The following is a 22,309-nucleotide window of genomic DNA, read 5'->3' on the forward strand; positions in this document are numbered from 1 at the left end:
CCTCAGCTTGGATTTTCAACTTAACCACCATAGAACCTGTAATGTGTGAAGCAGTGGTAACTGGTAAGGAGGGTGGGCTCTACAGCTCAGAAAGAGGAGGGCTAGAGTACTCCAAAAGATTTTCTAAAGCTGGGACTCTCTTGGGACCATCAAGCGTAACTAACAGCAGATTTCCTAAACCCCCGAATCCAATCTGGCACTTCCTTACTCAATGGCTTCCAACCGCTCTGAAGAAAATGTCCAGAAAGCAGACCCCTCATTGCACTTCCAAGCCTCTTCTCTTGCCACACTGTGATGCAGTCCTCTTGAACTCCTTTTCAGATTTCTCCTTCACCTTCAAGGCTGTGCCCATGCAGTTCCCTCTACCTGAAAGATTTACTGATCTAATACCTCATTCTCATCCCCTTACCTTCAGTTTCTGCCTGCTAGCTCCTCCCTTCCTTGAGATCTCAGTTTAGAAGACACTTCCTCCAGAAAAACTCAGATTACCCTCCCCAGGGCTGGTTATGTGGTTTTCATGTTTACTGTATGCCATGGTAGAGAGAACAATACCATGAACTCCTTCTCAGCCATCACTCAACCTCATTGGATGATGGAATATCATCAAATATTCCCTCAGTGTTCAAATTCCCTCATAAATAATTTAAATCGTTTGTCTGAATCAAGATCCTGAGTTCACACTTTGCAAGATAATACTTAACTTTTTTCACTGAATTAAGATCTATAATATATATGCATCGAGTGCTCATCCCTTACCACATTGGTGGAACCACACAGTATTGTCTGTGCTTGCATACACCCCAGGCCACACACCTGAGATGCAAACTCACGGTTCACATTCATATTTGCAGAGCTAACCCCAACCACAAACTACTACTGACTTTGTCCCCTCAAAACAACTCACCCAAATGCACTGACAGACAGCCCGGATGTACCACCAATATGGTCACGGTCAGCACAAATTGGCCTCATCATAGGGCTCCTCAAGAGTTAGAAAACAGGGTGCTTTTTTTTTTTTAAAGATTTCATTTATTTATTTGACAGAAAGATAGAGAGAGAACACAAGTAGGCAGAGCAGCAGACAGGGGGAGAGGGAAAAGCAGGCTCCCCGGTGAGCAGGGAGCCCAATGCAGGGCTCGATCCCAGGACCCTGGGATCATGACCTGAGCTGAAGGCAGATGCTTAACCGACTGAGCCACCCAGGTGCCCCAAAAGCGTGCTTTAAAGGAAAAGAAGGGAAAGACTGTGTGATGCTGCATTGGGCAGCTCCAGGCTCACCTGGCACATCCTTCAAGGGCATCTCAGGCAGTTCATAATAAACCGGATGAAATGTACAAGTGCTCCCTGTGAGACATACCGCACCATAGGCTGGAGCTAAGTTTAGGTGGATCCCAAGATCTTCCCCCTCCTAAGATCCTCTAAAAATAGCTTCTCTGTTATTTAGGAAATCTGTCTTGCTCCTGAGCACAAATATGCTTTGATTTGATTCCAACAGAAAAAGGCATTACTGCCTGAGAGAAAAACACACACACACACACAAACAGGCTCTTAGTGAGGGACATGGATGGGTAATGTACTATCTAGAATTACTTTCCTTGCCTTTTAGAATACATGTAATGCTCCGCTACCCCCATTTCTGTGTTCCGTGCTGAAAACACAGAGGATGGGGGCTTTCCCCATTGCAAATTGGTGTGTGTTAGGAGGAGAGAGATACAGGCTGTGTTCCCAGTGTTGCTTTGTAACACAGAACGTGTCCCAGAGAGAAATGCTGGGAAACAGAGAGGAAATAGGGGAGGATTTATATTTCCATGTTGGCAGTTGATCACATTCAGTCTTATTTAGCGAGGCTGCCTCAGTGCCTGTTGCCATGGGAACAAGACATGATTAAGTAGTTTATTGAATGCAGTTTCCATGGACCAACATTCTAAAGCTGGGTCAGGTTTTCATCCTCACGCCAGGTGTTGTAAAGCTACCAGGCTGGGGGCGCCTGGGTGGCTCAGTTGGTTAAGCAACTGCCTTCGGCTCAGGTCACGATCCTGGAGTCCCTGGATCGAGTCCCGCATCGGGCTCCCTGCTCGGCAGGGAGTCTGCTTCTCCCTCTCCCGCTCCCCCCTCTTGTGCTCTGTCTCTAAAATAAATAAATAAAATCTTAAAAAAAAAAAAAAAAAAAAGCTACCAGGCTGTTTTCTTCTGATTGGTGTGTTTTTAATTTCACTGCCCACGAACACCCAAAACATTTAAAATAAAATAGCCAAGCACAAGGGGCGCCTGGGTGGCTCAGTCGTTAAGCGTCTGCCTTCGGCTCAGGTCACGATCCCAGGGTCCTGGGATCGAGCCCCACGTCGGGCTCCCTGCTTGGCGGGGAGCCTGCTTCTCCCTCTCCCACTCCCTCTGCTTGTGTTCCCTCTCTCGCTGTGTCTCTCTCTGTCAAAAACAGATAAAATCTTTAAAAAAATTAAATGGTCAAGTGCACGAACCTAATATTTGCAGCGTTTTGATGAGCTTGTCAGGAATGACATGACTTGGCACATTTGCCAGGAGACAAATCGTAAAATTTTAGATGCGTCCACGCTGCATTTTTGCATCCCAGTGTAAAGAACTCTGCGAGATCACCAAAGCCATCCCTGACTCGCAGTCGTCTTCTCTTCCCTGACTGTGTTGCTTCAGAAAAACATTCATTATTGTAGTGGCTTCTTTGTAACCTTTCCAGATGCTTCACATTCCTCATTTGTTCAAACCGGACAGTTCTCTGGTGCAAGTCTGGCCAGACATCTTGTCTCCCTAACCACCCAATGAGGTATAGCAACCCTGGTTTCCTCCTCACATCCTGCCCTCTTAGTTACTCACATGACACACGTGGATAGGCAGCTGACACTTAGATACTGTGTATCTGGGATTCTTTCCAGAAACACTCTGCAGCAGGTCCGTGTGTAGAAATCAGCACACAGCGGACAGTCAGCAACAAGGTGAGAGCTGGGGCAAGGCCACCTCAAAGGCCTGCGTGCAAATCTAGGCCTTGCTTCTAGAAGCTGGGTGACTTGCTTCCTTTCCCACAACTGCTTCATGATTACTGGAATGCACCGCCCGGATTCCTTTTTGGGCCGGAAGGATTTATTCTCCCAGCTGCTGGAAGTGTTGTCAGCTGACAGCAGAATCTCTCTCCAGGAATTGCCTTCTCCTAAAAAGAGCCGGCTCCCACAGGGCCCTGCTTCCTTCCTGGACATCCCACAAACAATATCTGGTTTATAGGGGGTGAAGGTGGAGGTGGTATGAGGGCCCAGCCCCCTCATTGCCACTCACCTTACTCCGACTCAAGATCCCTCTGAAGGGTCATCCCAGCAACAGAGCCCCCTGCAGAGCTGGCTGAAGTCCTTGTTGGGATGTCTTTGCAGTCCAGCTTTTCCCTCTGCTCAACCCTACCTCTTTCCCTTCCCATCCAAGAGTACTGCTCACAAGGAGACACCCTCATAAATGGGTACATGAATGTCCATCTCAGAATCTGCTGCTGGGATAAAAATCTGCAACAAACCTAAACTTCCTTTGAGAAGTTCCCTCTCTTACTTTTGCAGTGCAGGTTTGGAGTGATTTGCTCCATACTCAGCTTTGGGTTTAAGGCATTTGGAAAAGCCCATCTGTTCCTCCATTCCGAGGCCACAACAATGTCTGAATTAGGGCAATGAAACCGTGAGAAGAGGTCTGATGAGGACTCCTGAAAACGAAGCTTTCCTAATTTTCCCGTCTACCAGAGGACATGTTCTCTGTCATTGGATGTGAGCAAGGCAACATGTGGCCTTTGGAGTTGCTGACAGGCATCTAAAGATGATGAGAGACACTTGCTGAGATTACAGCCAACACGGGAAAGTGGAGGTGAGAAATAATCGCAAGATTCAAACCACTGGCTCAAACCACATCTCCACCAGTCACATCTGAAGTCAGCCTACCTGTGCATTTCTCAACCTGTGAACCAATTAGTTCACTCTATTGTCTAAGTCAGTTTCAATTTCCCCAACTGTAAAATGGCACTGATGACTCTAGAACCTTCCTCATGTGGAGGTTTTGGAGAATAAATTATCAATGGACCCAGCACATCGGAAGTATCCCATGGGTGTTAGTGATTCCTGTGGATTTCAAAACCCATAGCTGATTTGCCTGATGGAAGCATGGGTTCCTCAAAGGTACAAAGGTCTTTACTGAACAATGTCTGGGCTTCCCTTCAACCTGTAGTTCAAAGCTTAATCCAGAGCTAAGATTTTCAATTTTTACATAGTGGCATTTTTAAAAATTGAAATCTCATGTGGAAACCATAGATACATATACATGTGATAATTTCCAAAATGTGAGGGCACTTGCTATGTGCCAGGTTCCATGCTCAGCACCTTATTTTTAGGTCATATGTGTGTACTTGTATTATGTATGAGTTCACTGACCCCTCCCAACAACCCTATTATTGTTGCTTGTACTTCCTGGAAAACTTCTTGAATGCCTTCACAATAGTACAGAGAATGGTGAAATTTGATGAGTATTACTATTTACTCTGAATAATGGACACTGTGAATGCAGTTTTGGGGTCACAAGACTTTTTTTTTTTAAAGCGGGAAACAATATATGTAGCCGAAATAGCCTAAAGTAATAGCTACATGCTCGCGCGCGCGCGCAAACACACACACACACTTATTTCAGAGCTTTAACTGGGTCTCTGTGGGGCTGAGAGCACTTGTTGAGAAAAGTAAGCAGCTCAGTCACGGACCTCTTTCATATTCCAAACAGGCCTGAGAAAACAATCTGAAAGAGGGAAGGAGAAAGGAAGACAGATTAAGGATAGGAAGGAATATAACCTTATACAGAAATGTGAAATTTTATATTCACTGGGGAGAGGAAATATGCCAGTTATAGGGTATGTGGGAAATACTTCATTTCCTCCTTTTGGGTTTAGACTAAGAATTTATGTCTGTCATTGGGAGACTGTGTGTGTTGGTGTGTGTATGAGCCTTCAGCTCCCTGATGTGCAATTAGGGAATAAAGTGTTTTATCTGCAACTACACTGGTAGGGAGATTTAGAGTTCAGCGTTAGGATTTAAGGACCCCTGTCCCTGCTGGACCCTTGGAAGGGACTTGGAATACCAATACCTTTAAGAACTATCCTGACAAACTGGAGGGTGTTATGCTGAGCGAAATAAGTCAATCAGAGAAACACATGTATCATATGACCTCACTGATATGAGGAAATCTTAATCTCAGGAAACAAACTGAGGGTTGCTGGAGTGGGGGTGGGGTGGGAGGGATGGGGTGACTGGGTGATAGACACTGGGGAGGGTATGTGCTACCAGTGAGCGCTGTGAATTGTGCAAGACTGTTGAATCACAGACCTGTACCTTTGAAACAAATAATGCAATATATGTTAAGGAAAAAAAAAAAAAAAGAAGATAGCAGGAGGGGAAGAATGAAGGGGGGGAAATCAGAGGGGGAGACGAACCATGAGAGACAATGGACTTTGAAAAACAAACTGAGGGTTCTAGAGGGGAGAGGGGTGGGGGATGGGTTAGCCTGGTGATGGGTATTAAAGAGGGCACATTCTGCATGGAGCACTGGGTGTTATACGCAAACAATGAATCATGGAACACTACATCAAAAACTAATGATGTAATGTATGGTGATTAACATAACAATAAAAGCATTTTTAAAAAAAGAACTATCCTGACACCCATGCCCCCAAGGTGTTGACCCAGACCAAATAAATCAGCCTCGGGGTGTATGGTGATTAACATAACATAATAAAAAAAAATCAGCCTCGGGGCCATGAACTGCTCAAGGGGGGACAGACTAAGTCAGGTTTGAATGAGCAGAAGAGCTAGAGAGCCTTTCACAGAGTGGAAGATGAGTTGGTGGGGGCAGATTTCAGAACTGTGGTGTGCCGGGCGCCTGGGTGGCTCAGTTGGTTAAGCAACTGCCTTCGGCTCAGGTCATGATCCTGGAGTCCCGGGATCGAGTCCCGCATCGGGCTCCCTGCTCAGCAAGGAGCCTGCTTCTCCCTCTGACCCTTCCCCATCTCATGTACTCTCTCTCATTCTCGCTCTCTCAAATAAATAAATAAAATCTTTAAAAAAAAAAAAAAAAAGAGGGGCGCCTGGGTGGCTCAGTTGGTTGGGCGACTGCCTTCGGCTCAGGTCATGATCCTGGAGTCCCTGGATCGAGTCCCACATCGGGCTCCCTGCTCAGCAAGGAGCCTGCTTCTCCCTCTAACCCTCCCCCCGTCATGTACTCTCTCTCAAATAAATAAATCTTTAAAAAAAAAAAAAAAAAAAGAACTGTGGTGTGCCAACAAGAAGTCTCAGTAAACAACTGAACTGTTGGGAAAGTTTTCCCTTAAACTAGAGGAAAATTCTTACAAAGCCTCATCTGAAACCACATCTTTCCTATCATATGTGATCTGAGTTTTCCTCAACAGGATGGTGAAATTTGACTCCCCCTCCTACCTTGTGAGCCGTGGCCATCAGGGGCCATGGGACCTGGGGAGACCTGTACAAAGGTGTCCGTCTCCACCCAAAGCAGAGAAAGGAGGGAAGGGCCCCTCAAGACTGGGGGGTGAGTGGGGTCCATGATGGATGTCAGGAACCTTTTGTGTCCTACAAGAATGTGCAGTTTCTTAAGGGCCCAGAAAACTGACTCTTGAGTTACAAGTGGGGTCAAATAAGCTTTTTTCCTTAGCAGAGAGTAATCACAATCCATTCCAAACATTTCTCTAAAGAATTGAAGATATTTGTCCAATATTTCCTGTGGTGGAAATGTGTGATCATGTTAATGATTGATCAAAGGAGTTGTGGGGACTGTGCATTTCTTAAAGAGAGGAATTCAGTACCAGCGGACCTCATATCACTCTCTGTGGAGGATTCCTTATGCAAGGGCCCCAGGTCCACGAAATACAGGCACGTTTTCTGGTAGATGGTGCTGTACGGCCAGACATCTGGGTAGCAAGAAAAGAGAGTGGCATGGGATGGGAAGCCAAGAGCTCCAGCTAGCCGCTAGCCAGCAAGGTGACCTCTGGCCCATCTCGTTGGCCTCTTAGAGCCTCAGATTTCTCTTCCTTAAAATGAGAGTTTGCAAATTCCACAATTAGAGATTCATTCCTTTGACCTCACGTGTTTCCTCCTGCTAAAATACACATACCCGTATGAGTGTTGTGGGAAACCATAACCAGGTATTTATGCTAACGTGAATTTATTCAAGAACAGGCTTTGACAGACAAGAAGGGAGTATTGGAGGAGGTCACTGAGTTGGAGAAAGAGAGCCAAAAGGGGAGGCCAGACAGGCCAGCAGACAGTTTTGATGAGAGCTAAGAGAAGAAAAATGAAGTTTGGATAGTGTCACCTTGTCAAAGTGGGAGGGAGGTAGACTGTCTACACATGTCACCACAGTAAGAGTTGGGTTTTACGAAATATTTGTTCCACTGCTAACCAGCTCTGGCTATGCTGGTTAAAACCCCTAAGTGCCAAATCATCATCCTTGGGTTTCTTCTGAGATTGCGGTGACTACCAGGTAGCTATCCTTTGGAGTAAGAGAATGAATTCCTTTCTTTCAGTTTCCCCTATAAATGTACGTCTGGTGATCATTTTCTAATGAAATCATTTATTGAGAGTGTAGGAAACTTCTCTGTTTTATCGACTCCCAAATAAAAGATTAATCAATGATTAAAAAAAAAAAGGCGGCGTCAGAGGAGGTAAATTTCCCTTCGGTTCCTGCCGTCTCTGAAATATTTTGGTTGTGTGTCTTTCCTTGCATCCAGAAAGTGGAGGTATTTGAAAGAGACCCATCCCCACAGGAACCAATAAAGGAGAAGGAATGCACCGTGCTCAGGGCTGACCAATTTGGCTGACTCATTGAGAGCAGAAAATGCACTCTGTCAGTATTTGTTGAGCAATAAAAGGAGAGCTGTAAAATAAATAAACAAATGCATAAATAAAAATAAATTTAAAAAAGAGCTATGTCTTGTGGCTTCTCATAATTTCTTCCAGAAGAAGTTTAGCAGACACTGTGAAGTAGAGATGAAACTGTGATTTTCTACAGACAAGTTCAGCTGGTCAGCTCAGTGCAGGGCTCAGTATAAACAGCTCCCTTTAGAAGCAGCCAAGAAAATGGTCTTAACAAATACAGCATGCTTGGATAGTTTAGGACAATCTCTTCATCCGATTGTCTGATCCTTACAGTTCACACAACAAAACAAAAATGCTTCTTTTGATATCACTGAAGATTTCTAATTGGGTCTTGGGGCGCCTGGGTGGCTCTGTCAGTTAAGCATCTGACTCTTGATTTCAGCTCAGGTCATGATCTCGGCATCATGGACTCGAGCCCCCCGTCGGGCTCCGTGCTCAGCACAGAGTCTGCTTGAGATTCTCTCTCTTCCTCTCCCTCTGCCCCTCCCCCTCCCTGTGCTCACACTTGCATGCTTGTGCTCTCTCTCTCTCAAATAAATAAATAAATAAATAAATAAATAAATAAATAAATAAAATAAATCTTTAAAAAAAAATCTTTTTTTAAAATTGGGTCCTGAATAATATAGGGACTGTAATAAAGTGGCAGGAGAAAATATAAAAGTGACGTTTTTGTCCTGAAATAAGCTTTCTTCCTCAAAGAAACAAATATGAACTGGGCATATTTCCTCCTCAGGGTTTCCTCAAGGACAGATGGATCTGGGACCTTTGACCCTTGTGTGTCTCGTGACTCACTCTCTGTATGTAAAAAACTTTTTAGTTGTCAGAAGAAGATTAGACAATACAGCCCTATTCTCTGCAAAATAGATTTCTTCCCAGAGAATTCTATCCATCCACTCACTTTTCTATGATTTAGTTTGAAGCACTTGAAACATTTTTTGGCTCTTGGGGAGATGATCTGAATCACTTAACAGAGTATAGGCTAGATTCTCCAAATTTGTAACTTGACAAAGGGGATTTATGGCTTTTACGAATGCTGGAAAGTAAGAGCTTCCGTGGGTTAAATTCCACTGATAACTTGCTGGTGATTTGTAGCCAACAGTTAGTGATTTATTAACAAAACAGAAGAGGAGCTGTTTAAAGTATTAGAACAGAATTCAAATCCTGAGTCAGTTGTAGCCAAGTGAATGACAATTCCCAGTTGCATAATTATTAGGAGACCTGATGTCAGCCCAGTGCATGTAACACAAAGTTTTGCCTATAGACATCAAAGTGAGACGTTATGCTCTAGAAAGGGTCTGTTTCCTTAACATCAGTGTTTTCTACAAATGTAAGAATGTTTAAGTACCAGAAGTTCACCTGGAGTTTCACTCACGCTCTCATCCAGAAGAGTTTAAGCTGAGTTGAAACCTTCTTCTCGTACCCCATCTCACAAGACCTGGGTCTCAGAGGAGGAGAAAAGAGAACAGCAAACTCCAACAAGAAACACAGGAAATGAGATGTGTGAGAAAATTCTCCCAGTCTCTGCATGTTAAGCTGAACACAGCTGTGTCAGAGGGCCAAGACCACAGCAAAACAGGAACTGCTTGGCTAAACACTTTCCACTCAAGTGGTCTCAAGAATGTCCTTATTTTTGGTTTCAGATGCTGATTCACATGATCAGTTTTAGATATGGATTCTCTTGGGTGTGACTGGCCACATCTAGCAGGATCCCCAATTAGGACAGAAGTAGTTCATTGTTTATGTTGCCTTTGATTTATTTCAAATCTAACAAGGCTCCGGGGCGCCTGGGTGGTTTAGTCTGCCTGTGGCTCAGGTCATAATCCCCCGGTCCTGAGATCAAGCCTCCTCCTGCCCTTCCCCACCCCCCGCCACCCAGTGGGGAGTCGGCTTCTCCCTCTGTCCCTCCCCCCACTTGTGCTCTCTCTCTCCCAAATAAATAAATAAAATCTTTAAAAAAAAAAATCTAACAGTTTTCCTTAAAAGTTTTCCCAATGTTGTCATTTGTGGAAAAATTGACAGTATAACCATGGGAATAACTGTGATGATGGGGGTGCAGGGGACGGAGCTAAGAAGGAGAATAAGAGGAACAAAGAGGCTTATTTCATTTAGGATGATTGGGGAGGCTTCTCTGAGTGGACAATAATTAAGCTAAGATCCAAAGGAAGAAAAGAAAGAGCCAGCATAAGAAATGTATGGGAAGAGCTTGCTGAAGAAGGAACAGCATTTGCAAAGGCACTGAGGCTGGACAGGGCCAGTGTAATGAGCCCGAGGGAAAGTGGTATGAAATGAGCTTGGGGAGGTGGGTAGGTACTATAGCAGCTTAGAGGGCCCAACAAGTTTATATTTAATTCTAAGTGTGGTAGAAATCTACTGAAGGATGTTAAATAGATCATGGTGTAATCTGCTTTGTAAAATCAACCTATTTTCTGTGTAGAGAATGGGTTGGATAAGGCAAGGAGATTTGGGTGGTAAAGGAGGTGGAGAGGTTTGAAATGGGCTTTGGAGATAAAATCAACAGCCCTTCTGATGAATTGGATACAGAGAGGGAGGGAAAGGATGAATCAAGATATATTGAAGTTTCTCACCGGGGAGACTAAAGCAGGGTGGTACCATTTACAAAACAGGTAAGACTTGGTGGGGCAACAGGTTTGGGAGGTGAGGAACCAAGAGCTGCAGGAGACACATTGTGATATCTGTGAAATTCTCTAATGGGTATATCAAGAAGGCAGTTGGATAAAGGAGTCTTGAGTTCCAGGAAGAGATCAAGGCTGGAGGTATTAAATTGACATTGTTGGCATCCACATGGTATCAGAGCCATGGGACTGGATAGTTATATGGAAAGACAAGAGAGAAAATTACCACATTTAGAGGTTGGATGGTGGAAAAAGAACTTGCATAGATGGCAAACAAGGAGAAATCAATCTCCCAGGGACCAGGAGGAGAGTACTTCCAGAAACAGTGGGGTGGTCAACTGGGTCAGTGATGCTTAGAGATTGGTGAATACAAAAACAGAAAAATGTCCATCAGATTGGGCAACAAAGAGGTTGTTGTTAACCATGATGAAAGCAGGTTCAATGAAATGATGGGGGCAAAAGCCAGGCCAGAGGGAATAGGGGAGGGGAAGAGGTTGAGACAGCATGTGGAGGGCATTCTTCCAAGAAATTTGGCTCTGATGAAAGTAGTTAAAAAGATCTTTGCTTCCATACATGTTGTGCAAAAACAAAGCTCTAAGATTCTTTTCATATTAGTCTGGTTTTCCCTTCCTGTTTTGATTGCAAAGCCCTCTTTGCTTCAATTTTCAATTAGCACTAACTGGAAAATCACCTCTTTTCATCCCAGCACGAAACCTGAAGGTTATTGTCCTGTAAAGTAACTACTAATTACATTGGCAAAAGTAAACTTCCTGAAAGACTGTGTCCTTGCTGAATAAAGATATCATTTAGGCAACCCTGATTTCTTGTTAGAAGCTGAAAATATTTATCTTCATAGAACCAAATAATTATTCAGGAGAAATAATCCCCTTTATAGTTTAGCCAAGAAATTGAAAATGACCTTTAAGGGCAGGGACAGCTTGTCTCCTATTGTTAGTGCAATAATAACTTTGGAAGAGGAGAAATTGGTCTGTCATGCTCACTTCTATTTCACCTCCTTTTTTCGGCAAGATGTGTCAGGGACTACCAGCCCTCAAGACTCTCTACCCCTTTCCCAGCTCCTGAAAAAAAATTTTTGCTTGTGTTTTCCTTAAAATGTTCCTGGCTTCAACATTACATACATCCTTTGGTCTTCTTTTCTTCTCTCAACTATCTTTTCCTTAGTTTAACTGAGCTCAGTTTCTAAGATGGCTCCCAATGATCCTGCCTCCTAATATTCATGCCCTTATGTAGTCCCCTCTCTCACTGAAAAGGGCTGGTGTCTGATGTAGGAAAAGACGTTAGGGTTCGAAGCCAAAGGCCAAGAAAGAATTCTTGAGACGTCTTTGGTGCAAAAATTTGGTTTTGTTGTTTTTTTTTTAAAGATTTATTTATTTATTTGAGAGAGCGAGAATGAGAGAGAGAGAGTACATGAGAGGGGGGAGGGTTAGAGGGAGAAGCAGGCTCCTTGCTGAGCAGGGAGCCCGATGCGGGACTCGATCCAGGGACTCCAGGATTATGACCTGAGCCGAAGGCAGTCGCTTAACCAACTGAGCCACCCAGGCGCCCCCCAAAATTTGGTTTTATTAAAGCACAAAGACAGGACCCGTGGGCAGAAAGAGCTGCACGTGGGGTTGTGAGGAGCAATTGATTATACACTACTTGGTTTCAGGGAGGTAAGGAGAAAGGGAGGTGTCCAAAAGGACTTTCATCTGCTAAAGAAGACCCTCAGGATGCTGGAGCCTTGCTATTATCAAGCTATGTTTGTTTTTCCCTCTAGCAAAGCATTAATATTAAGATAGTTAGAAGTCTCCTGCAAGAATGTCACACACAGCCCACCCAGGGGTTGGTGAGTTGTGGGGTGTCAGCACAAGCTGTCCGCAGCTTGCCTTCTGCTTCCTCATCAATGTCTGTGACCAATAAGATAGTACAGAAATGACAGAGGATGACTTCTGAGGCTAGGTCACAAAAAATATTATGGCCTCCACCTTGCTCTCTCTTGGACTGCTTACCCTGGGAAAAGGCAGCCACCGGGTCATGAGAACAGTAAAGCAATTCACTGAGAGGTCCTCATGGAGAGGATCTGAAGGTTCCTGTCTATAACCAGGGCTATGTAAGTGTGCCATCTTGGAAATGGATCTTCTAGCCCAAGTCAAGCCTTCAGATGACTACAGCCCCAGCCAACACCTTGCTCCCGTAATAGTCTAGAGCTAGAATCACTCAGCTAAGCTGCTACTGAATCCCTGACCCATGGAAACTATCATATAAAATGCTTATTGTTTTACAACACTAAATTTGGGCATTATAGAACAATAGATAACAGTACATCACTGAGATTGATATTGGGAACAGCTCTATGGCTTTCCACCAAGAGTTTACCTATTCTAAAGAAGATTGTTTTAAACTCAAATCTGGAACTGATAAATTTCAGAAAACAGAAAAAATGCAGTGAAAGATTCAAGGCAGGGATAAGGAGATGAGGTCATTTTTCTGTACATATATGTATTTTGGAAAGTAGGGGAGGGCAGAAGATGCTAATATACAGTTAAGTAGGTCCAAACAACCTGTCTTCAGATCAAACCTCTTCGTGTCAGAGCTTCTTTAAAAAAAATATTCACTGAAGCAGACTATCATGTTAGATTAAAAATAGCCATTTCTCGGGGGACCCAGCTAGACCATAGACCACAAGGCGGGGAGGAAGCCCAAGCTAGCCATCTGGAGAGGTACTGGAAAAGAGAGAGATGGCTGACTAGTCCCTAGCTGATCCAGCCATCCCAGCTGCAGTGCTGGACATGCAAGTAGAGAAGCCGTCTCGGACATCTGATCCAGTCAGTCTTTCAGCCAATCCAGCCCCAGCTGCCATCTCACTGCAACTATATAAGAAACCTGAGCAAGATCCTCCCAGCTGAGCCCAGCCAGCCAACACAACAAAGAAAGATAATAAAACGGTTGTTTTAAGCCACTAAGTTGTGGAATGGTTTGTTCTGCAGCAAAATAATTGGAACAATGAAAGAAGGAATTGATCAGAGAACACTAGGTTTTATTAATGCAGGTGATCATTAGTTTGCAATGGAACCATTGTCTGGTGGTGTGACTTTCTCCAGCTCAGCTTCTCAGGTTCCGGAGGAGGGGGATAAATAGTAGGGCTGAGAAAGATTATTATTTTGCCACATGGCATGAAGAGACAGCAAACCAAGGGGTGATAAATGGGCATGTAATGAAACTGAATTTGATTTTAAAAGGAGGAAAGGAATCCAGAAAAATGGAGATATGGCTCCCAAAGTTTTGTTGTCTAGGGCCAGTGTTGCCCCCAAAATTAAGCTGTTAAAAAACCCCAAAGCTAATGGTTGACCATTAGCATTTTCTCTTGTGAACTCTTGGCCACCTCATTTCATCCACACTTTTCGGTCTTCCACTGTAATAACTTAGGCACTGAGTTATTCCCAGCTATGACATGGTGACATTACATAGGGCAATGGCCATCTTGTTCTTTTGAACATCCTAGTAGCCCCCTGCCTTATGCTTCAAACAGGCCTTCAATGAAAGTTTGCAGTGCTGCTAGTTAGTTGTTTTTTTTTTTTTTTTTTTAAGATTTTGTTTATTTATTTGACAGAGAGAGACACAGTGAGAGAGGGAACACAAGCAGGGGGAGTGGGAGAGGGAGAAGCAGACTTCCCACTGAGCAGGGAGCCCGATGCGGGGCTCGACCCCAGGACCCTGGGACCGTGACCTGAGCCGAAGGCAGACGCTTAACGACTGAGCCACCCAAGTGCCCCTAGTTATTTAGTTTTTAAGAAGAAACATCAACATCCTCTTATTGTTAACATTTTTCTTGATCATGAAGCAGAGTGCTGGAAGCTTATGGTACTGGCACCAAAACAGACACATAGATCAATCAAACAGAATAGAGAACCCAGAAATGGACTCTGTGGTCAACTAATCTTCGACAAAGCAGGAAAGAATATCCAATGGAAAAAGGACAGTCTCTTCAACAACTGGTGCTGGAAAAATTGGACAGCCACATATAGAAGAATGAAACTGGACCATTTTCTTACACCACACACAAAAATAAACTCAAAATGGACGAAAGACCTAAATGTGAGACAGGAGTCCATCAAAATCCTAGAGAACACAGGCAGCAACCTCTTCGACCTCAGCCGCAGCAACTTCTTCCTAGAAACATCGCCAAAGGCAAGGGAAGCAAGGGCAAAAAGGAACTAACTGGACTTCATCAAGATAAAAAGCTTCTGCACAGTAAAGGAAACAGTCAACAAAACTAAAAGGCAACTGACAGAATGGGAGAAGATATTTGCAAATGACGCTACAGATAAAGGGCTGGTATCCAAGATCTATAAAGAACTTATCAAACTCAACATCCAAAAAACAAAGAATCCAGTCAAGGAATGGGCAGAAGATATGAACAGACATTTCTCCAAAGAAGACATCCAAATGGCCAACACACATGAAAAAATGCTCCACATCGCTCGGCATCAGGGAAATACAAATCAAAACCACAATGAGATACCACCTCATACCAGTCAGAATGGCAACAATTAACAAGTCAGGAAATGACAGATGTTGGCAAGGATGCGGAGAAAGGGGAACCCTCCTACACTGTTGGTGGGAATGCAAGCTGGTGCAGCCACTCTGGAAAACAGTACGGAGGTTCCTGAAGAAGTTAAAAATAGAGCTACCCTACAACCCAGCAATTGCACTACTAGGTATTTACCCCCAAAGATATAAATGTAATGATCCAAAGAGGCACCTGCACCCCAATGTTTATAGCAGCAATGTCCACAATAGCCGAACTATGGAAAGAGCTGAGATGTCCATTGACAGATAAATGGATAAATATATATACAATGGAATATTATGCAGCCATCAGAAAGGATGAATACCTACCATTTACGTATACATGGATGGAACTGGAAGGTATTATGCTTAGCTAAATAAATCAATCAGAGAAACAATTATCATATGGTTTCACTCATATGTGGAATATAAGAAATGGCACAGAGGATCATAGGGGAAGGGGGGGAAACAGAAAGAAATCAGAGAGGGAGACAAACCATGAGAGACCCTTAACTATAGGAAACAAACTGAGGGTGGCTGGAGGGGAGGTGGGGGGGATGGGGTAATTGGGTGATGGGCATTAAGGAGGGCACGTGATGTGATGAGGACTGAGTGTTATATGCAACTGATGAATTATTGAACTTGACATCTGAAACTAATGATGTACTATATGCTGGCTAATTGGATTTAAAATAAAAAAAAAAACCACTAGAAGGGAGCCTGGGTGGCTCAGTCGGTGGAGCCTGTGACTCTTGATCTCAGGGTTGTGAGTTTGAACCCCATGTTGGGCATGGAGTCTACTTAAAAGAAACAAACAAACAAAACACTGAAAATATACTTCCTATCACTGTCTTTGGTCACTTTGATAACTTCTCTTGGTCAGGTCAACCTCCCCATTCTTGGGGTAGCTCTTGACTTTGGTGAGGCTTCCAACAGAAAATACTTCAGACTCAGATATTAGGTACTGACCATTTAATAATGAAAATGCTTATTCTTCAGGGAGGTAGGATAAGAGATGTTTGTTTTTGTTTTCTTTTCTTTTTTTTTTCTTTCCAATATGAGCCTTTGGCAGGGCCTCCGGCAGGCAACAAAATCATATTTGAGACATTAGAGAAAAGACTTAGGAACTGAGTGTTCCTAGGCTTATCAAGTGGATGGTTTGTACTAGACAGTCAAGAAAGAAGGATTTGGTGGTGCCTGGGTGGCTCAGTCGTTAAGTGTCTGCCTTCGGCTCAGGTCGTGATCCCAGAGTCCTGGGATCGAGCCCTGCATCGGGCTCCCTGCTCTGCGGGAGGCCTGCTTCTCCCTCTCCCACTCCCCCTGCTTGTGTTCCCTCTCTCACTGTGTATCTCTCTCTGTCAAATAAATAAAATCTTAAAAAAAAAAAAAAAGAAAAAGAAAGAAGGATTTATTTTCAGAAAGGAAGTATATGCTATTAAGACAGTTAATGGAAGAAAAGTTTATTCTTTTGTACCACCTGCTCTGGTTTCTGAACAAAAGTTTATTCCATTGTACCACCTGCTATTCCGAGGCTATTCTACTTGAAGAACGTATTGTGAGAATCATTGTCTGCAGTTTCCATAGAAGCAGTCTCAGTGTTTGCTGATAAGTTACAACAACCACTCCCAAACCATTAAAACGGGTCTGAACCCATCCTGTTTGGTAAGTAGCTGATATTTCACAAAACAAAAGTGAGAAAAGTAAATGTAAATGGAGCCCAAGATTTCAACCCATGACTGTGTTGACTGGGCATAGAATAGGAAATACAGGGGCACCTGAGTGGCTCAGTCAGTTAAGCGTCTGCCTTCAGCTCAGGTCATGATTCCAGGTTCCTGGGATCAAGCCCGCATCAAGTTCCCTGCTCAGTGGGGAGTCTGCTTCTCCTTCGGCTCCTCTCCCCCTATTTGTGCTCTCCCTCTTGCTCTATCTCAAATAAATAAAATCTTATAAAAAAAAAAAAAGAATAGGAAATACACCGGTGTCTACAGAGTTGGGTTTTTAATCTCAATATCCAGAAACGCTCAAAATCTTTTGAGTGGAGAAAATCAAATGTGAATACACCCTACTCTGTCTACCAAAGCCCAAGAATTCAGGGATAAGAAACACTGGCTTTCATTTCCCTAAAAAGGTAAAAGACAAAGGTTATTTACTATATACCTTGAAAAAATTTTTAGATGACTTAATATTTTGACAACCAAAGCAGCTATAATTCTATAATCTCACTGTATCAAATAAATATGTAGGATATTTTATGAATTTAGCATTTAACTTAGAAGACTTTTTTTTTTTTTTTTTTTTTTTTGGCATTTAAAGAACACTTTAGGGGGCGCCTGGGTGGCTCAGGTAGTTAAGCGTCTGCCTTCGGCTCAAGTCATGATCTCCAGGTCCTGGGATAGAGCCCCTCATCAGGCTCCCAGCTCAGCGGGGAGTCTGCTTCTCCCTCTCCTTCTGCCTCTCGCCCTGCTTGTGCTCTCTCTTTCTCTTAAATGAATAAATAAAAAATCTTTAAAAAAAAATAAAGAGGAGGAGGGGGAAAGATGGCGGAGGAGTAGGGGACCCTATTTCAACTGGTCCCCGGAATTGAGCTGGATAACTACCAGACCACTCTGAGCACCCACGAAACCAGCCTGAGATGTAAGAAGATCTGGATCTCTACAAACAGAATATCGCAGGCGGTTGGTTGTGAGGTACGAAGCGGAGAGCCGTGATTCTGCGGGCAGATATCGGACATATCAGATAAAGGGCTAGTATCCCTTTATCCCGACAGCAGCGGGAGGGTGCCTGGACATGGGGATCCTACACCGCCGGTGAGTGACAGCCTCGTGCGCTGCGGACGGGCACAGACTCGCAGACCGGTAGCGTGGGAAAAGGACTTTAGGGCAGCCCCCGGGGTGGAGGACCAGACCGGCGGGGTCACGCGCACAGGAACCGCAGCCCCCTTTACAGAAACCGGATCGACGGTCGCACGCATGCAAACTGCAGCCTCTGAGAGGGAAACCCGGTGCGCCGGGGTCACGTCGGTGAACTGCAACCTCCAGGGTGGAAACCCTGAGCAGCGGAGTCGCGTGTGCGCGAACTGGGAGCGGCTGGCGGTTTTAGAAGCACAAAGGGCAGAGAGGAGCCCCGATCTGGAGGCAGGACTGGGAGCGCTGCGGGGGGACGCACAACCCAGGACGCTGCAGTTTATAGCAGCACGGACAGAAATGGAGATGGTGTGGCCTGGAGGGCTCACTGAAGAACAGACTGAGGTCTCTCTGCTCTGAGGCAGAGGGTTGGGAAAGGTCTCTTCTGCTCTGACTTGTGGAAGAGACGCGGAAAGCCACCAGGGAAAGGCGCCGGAGAACAAAATCCCCAAAGACTGATTCCCACTGAGCCCATCCCCTGCCACAGGGGCGCAGGGCACCTCCGCCCAAACAGGGTTGCCTGAGTAACAGCGCAGCAGGCCCCTCCTCCAGAAGACAGGCTGGGAAAACAAGAGGCCAGCAACCCTAAGGTCCCAAGAAAACAGGTGCATCTTGCTTGGATTCTGGTCAATAATTTGGACTCTATACATTCCCTCAAACACCCATCAACAGAATGACTAGGAGGAGGAGCCCCCAAAACAGAAAAGACTCAGAGATTATGACTTATGCTGCAGATTTACAAATGGATGCAGGCATAACCAAGATGTCAGAGATGGAATTCAGGCTAGCAATTGTGAAGACAATGGCTAGAATGGAGAAATCAATTAATGGCAACATAGAATCTCTAAGGGAAGAAGTAAAAGGGGAATTGGCAGAACTTAAAAATGCTATCAATGAGATCCAGTCCAATCTAGATAATCTAACAGCTAGGGTAACTGAGACAGAAGAGAGAATAAGCCATCTGGAAGACAGTATAATAGATAAAAAGGGAAAAGAGGAGGCCAGGGAAAAACAACTCAGAATCCATGAAAATAGAATCAGAGAAATAAGTGACACCATGAGGCGTTCCAATGTCAGAATCATTGGAATCCCGGAAGGAGTGGAGAGAGAGAGAGAGGGCTAGAAGATGTATTTGAGCAAATCGTAGCTGAGAACTTCCCTAATCTGGGGAATGAAACAAACATTCGAGTCCTAGAGGCAGAGAGGACCCCTCCTAAGATCAAGGAAAACAGGCCAACACCCCGGCATGTAATAGTAAAACTTGCAAATCTTAGAACCAAGGAAACCATCTTAAGGGCAGTTAGGGGCAAGAGATTCCTTACGTACAGAGGGAGGAACATCAGAATAATGTCAGACCTATCCACAGAGACCTGGCAAACCAGAAAGGCCTGGCAAGACATATTCAGGGTACTAAATGAGAAGAACATGCAGCCAAGAATACTTTATCCAGCAAGGCTTTCATTTAGAATGGATGGAGAGATGCAGAGCTTCCACAACCGGCAGAAGTTGAAAGAATATGTGACCACTAAGCCGGCCCTGCAAGAAATATTAAGGGGGGTTCTATAAAAGGAGAAAGACCCCAAGAGTGATCTGCAACAGAAATTTACAGGGACAATCTATAAAAACAACGTCTTCACAGGCAACATGATGACAATTAATTCATATCTTTCAATAATCACTCTCAACGTGAATGGCCTAAACGCTCCCATAAAACGGCACAAGGTTGCAGATTGGATAAAAAGACAGGACCCATCCATATGCTGTCTACAAGAGACTCATTTTGAACCTAAAGATACATCCAGACTGAAAGTGAAGGGATGGAGATCTATCTTCCATGCCAGCGGACCTCAAAAGAAAGCTGGGGTAGCAATTCTTATATCAGACAAATTAGATTTTAAACTAAAGTCTGTAATAAGAGACACAGAAGGACACTATATCATTCTTAAAGGGTCTATCCAACAAGAAGATCTAACAATTGTAAATATCTATGCCCCCAACATGGGAGCAGCCATCTACATAAGCCAACTGTTAACCAAAATAAAGAGTCCTATTGATAACAATATGTTAATTGTAGGAGACCTCAATACTCCACTCTCAGCAATGGACAGATCATCTAAGCAGAAAATCAACAAGGAAACAAGAGCTTTGAATGATACATTGGACCAGGTGGACCTCATAGATATTTATAGAACATTCCACCCTAAAACAACAGAATACTCATTCTTCTCTAGCGCACATGGAACTTTCTCCAGAATAGACCATATACTGGGTCACACATCAGGTCTCAACCGATACCAAAAGTTTGAGATTATTCCCTGCATATTCTCAGACCACAATGCTCTAAAACTGGAACTCAATCACAAGAAAAAATTTGGCAGGAATTCAAACATTTGGAAGCTAAAGACCACTCTGCTCAAGAATGTTTGGGTCAACCAAGAAATCAAAGAAGAACTTAAACAATTCATGGAAATCAGTGAGAATGAAAACACATAGGTCCAAAACCTATGGGATACTGCAAAGGCGGTCCTAAGGGGGAAATATATAGCCATGCAAGCCTCACTCAAAAAAATAGAAAAATCCCAAATTCACCAACGAGTTAGTTGGTGATACACCTTAAAGAACTAGAGAAAAAGCAACAAACGACGCCTAAGCCACGCATTAGAAAAGAAATAATTAAAATTAGAGCAGAAATCAATGAATTAGAAACCAGAAACACAGTAGATCAGATCAATGAAACTAGAAGTTGGTTCTTTGAAAGAATTAATAAGAGTGATAAACCACTGGCCAGACTTATCCAAAAGAAGAGAGAAAGGACCCAAATTAATAAAATTATGAATGAAAGGGGAGAGATCACGACTAACACCAAGGAAATAGAAACAATTATTAGAAATTATTATCAACAACTATATGCCAATAAACTGAGCAATCTGGATGAAATGGAGGCCTTCCTAGAAATCTATAAGCTGCCAAGACTGAAACAGGAAGAAATTGACAACCTGAATAGGCCAATAACCAGTAACGAGATTGAAGCAGTGATCAAAAACCTCCCAAAAAACAAGAGTCCAGGGCCTGATGGATTCCCTGGGGAATTCTACCAAACATTCAAAGAAGAAATAATACCTATTCTACTGAAGCTGTTTCAAAAAATAGAAACAGAAGGAAAACTTCCAAACTCATTCTATGAGGCCAGCATTACCTTAATCCCCAAACCAGGCAAAGACCCCATCAAAAAGGAGAATTTCAGACCGATATCCCTGATGAATATGGATTCCAAAATCCTCAACAAAATCCTAGCTAATAGGATCCAACAATACATTAAAAGGATCATCCACCACGACCAAGTGGGATTTATCCCCAGGATGCAAGGGTGGTTCAACATTCACAAATCAATCAATGTGATAGAACACATTAATAAGAGGAGGGAGAAGAACTATATGGTCCTCTCAATTGATGCAGAAAAAGCATTTGACAAAATACAACATCCTTTCCTGATTAAAACTCTCCAGAGTATAGGGATAGAGGGAACATTCCTCAAGCTCCTAAAATCCATCTATGAAAAACCCACAGCGAATATCATCCTCAATGGGGAAAAGCTGAGAGCCTTTCCCTTAAGATCAGGAACACTTTAAGGGTGCCCACTCTCACCACTGTTGTTCAACATAGTACTAGAAGTCCTAGCAACAGCAATCAGACAACAAAAAGAAATAAAAGGTATTCAAATTGGCAAAGAAGAAGTCAAACTCTCTCTTTTCGCAGACGACATGATACTTTATGTGGAAAACCCAAAAGACTCCACCCCCAAATTACTAGAACTCATCCAGCAATTCAGTAATGTGGCAGGATACAAAATCAATGCACAGAAATCAGTTGCTTTCTTATACACTAACAACGCAACTGTAGAAAGAGAAATTAAAGCAACAATTCCATTTACAATAGCGCCGAAAACCATAAGATACCTCGGAATAAACCTAACCAAAGAGGTAAAGGATCTAGGAACTACAAAACACTCATGAAAGAAATTGAAGAAGACACAAAAAGATGGAAAAATATTCCATGCTCATGGATCGGAAGAATAAACATTGTTAAAATGTCTATGCTACCCAGAGCAATCTATACCTTCAATGCCATCCTGATCAAAATTCCAATGACATTTTTCAAAGTGCTGGAACAAACAATCCTAAAATTTGTATGGAATCAGAAAAGACTCCGAATCGCCAAGGAGATGTTGAAAAAGAAAAACAAAGCTGGGGGCACCACGTTGCCCAATTTCAAGCTA

Source organism: Mirounga angustirostris, unplaced genomic scaffold, assembly GCF_029215605.1.
Source record: "Mirounga angustirostris isolate CCGP_5_RB_7025 unplaced genomic scaffold, mMirAng1.0.hap1 SCAF_10, whole genome shotgun sequence".
NCBI classification, from domain to species: Eukaryota; Metazoa; Chordata; class Mammalia; order Carnivora; family Phocidae; genus Mirounga; species Mirounga angustirostris.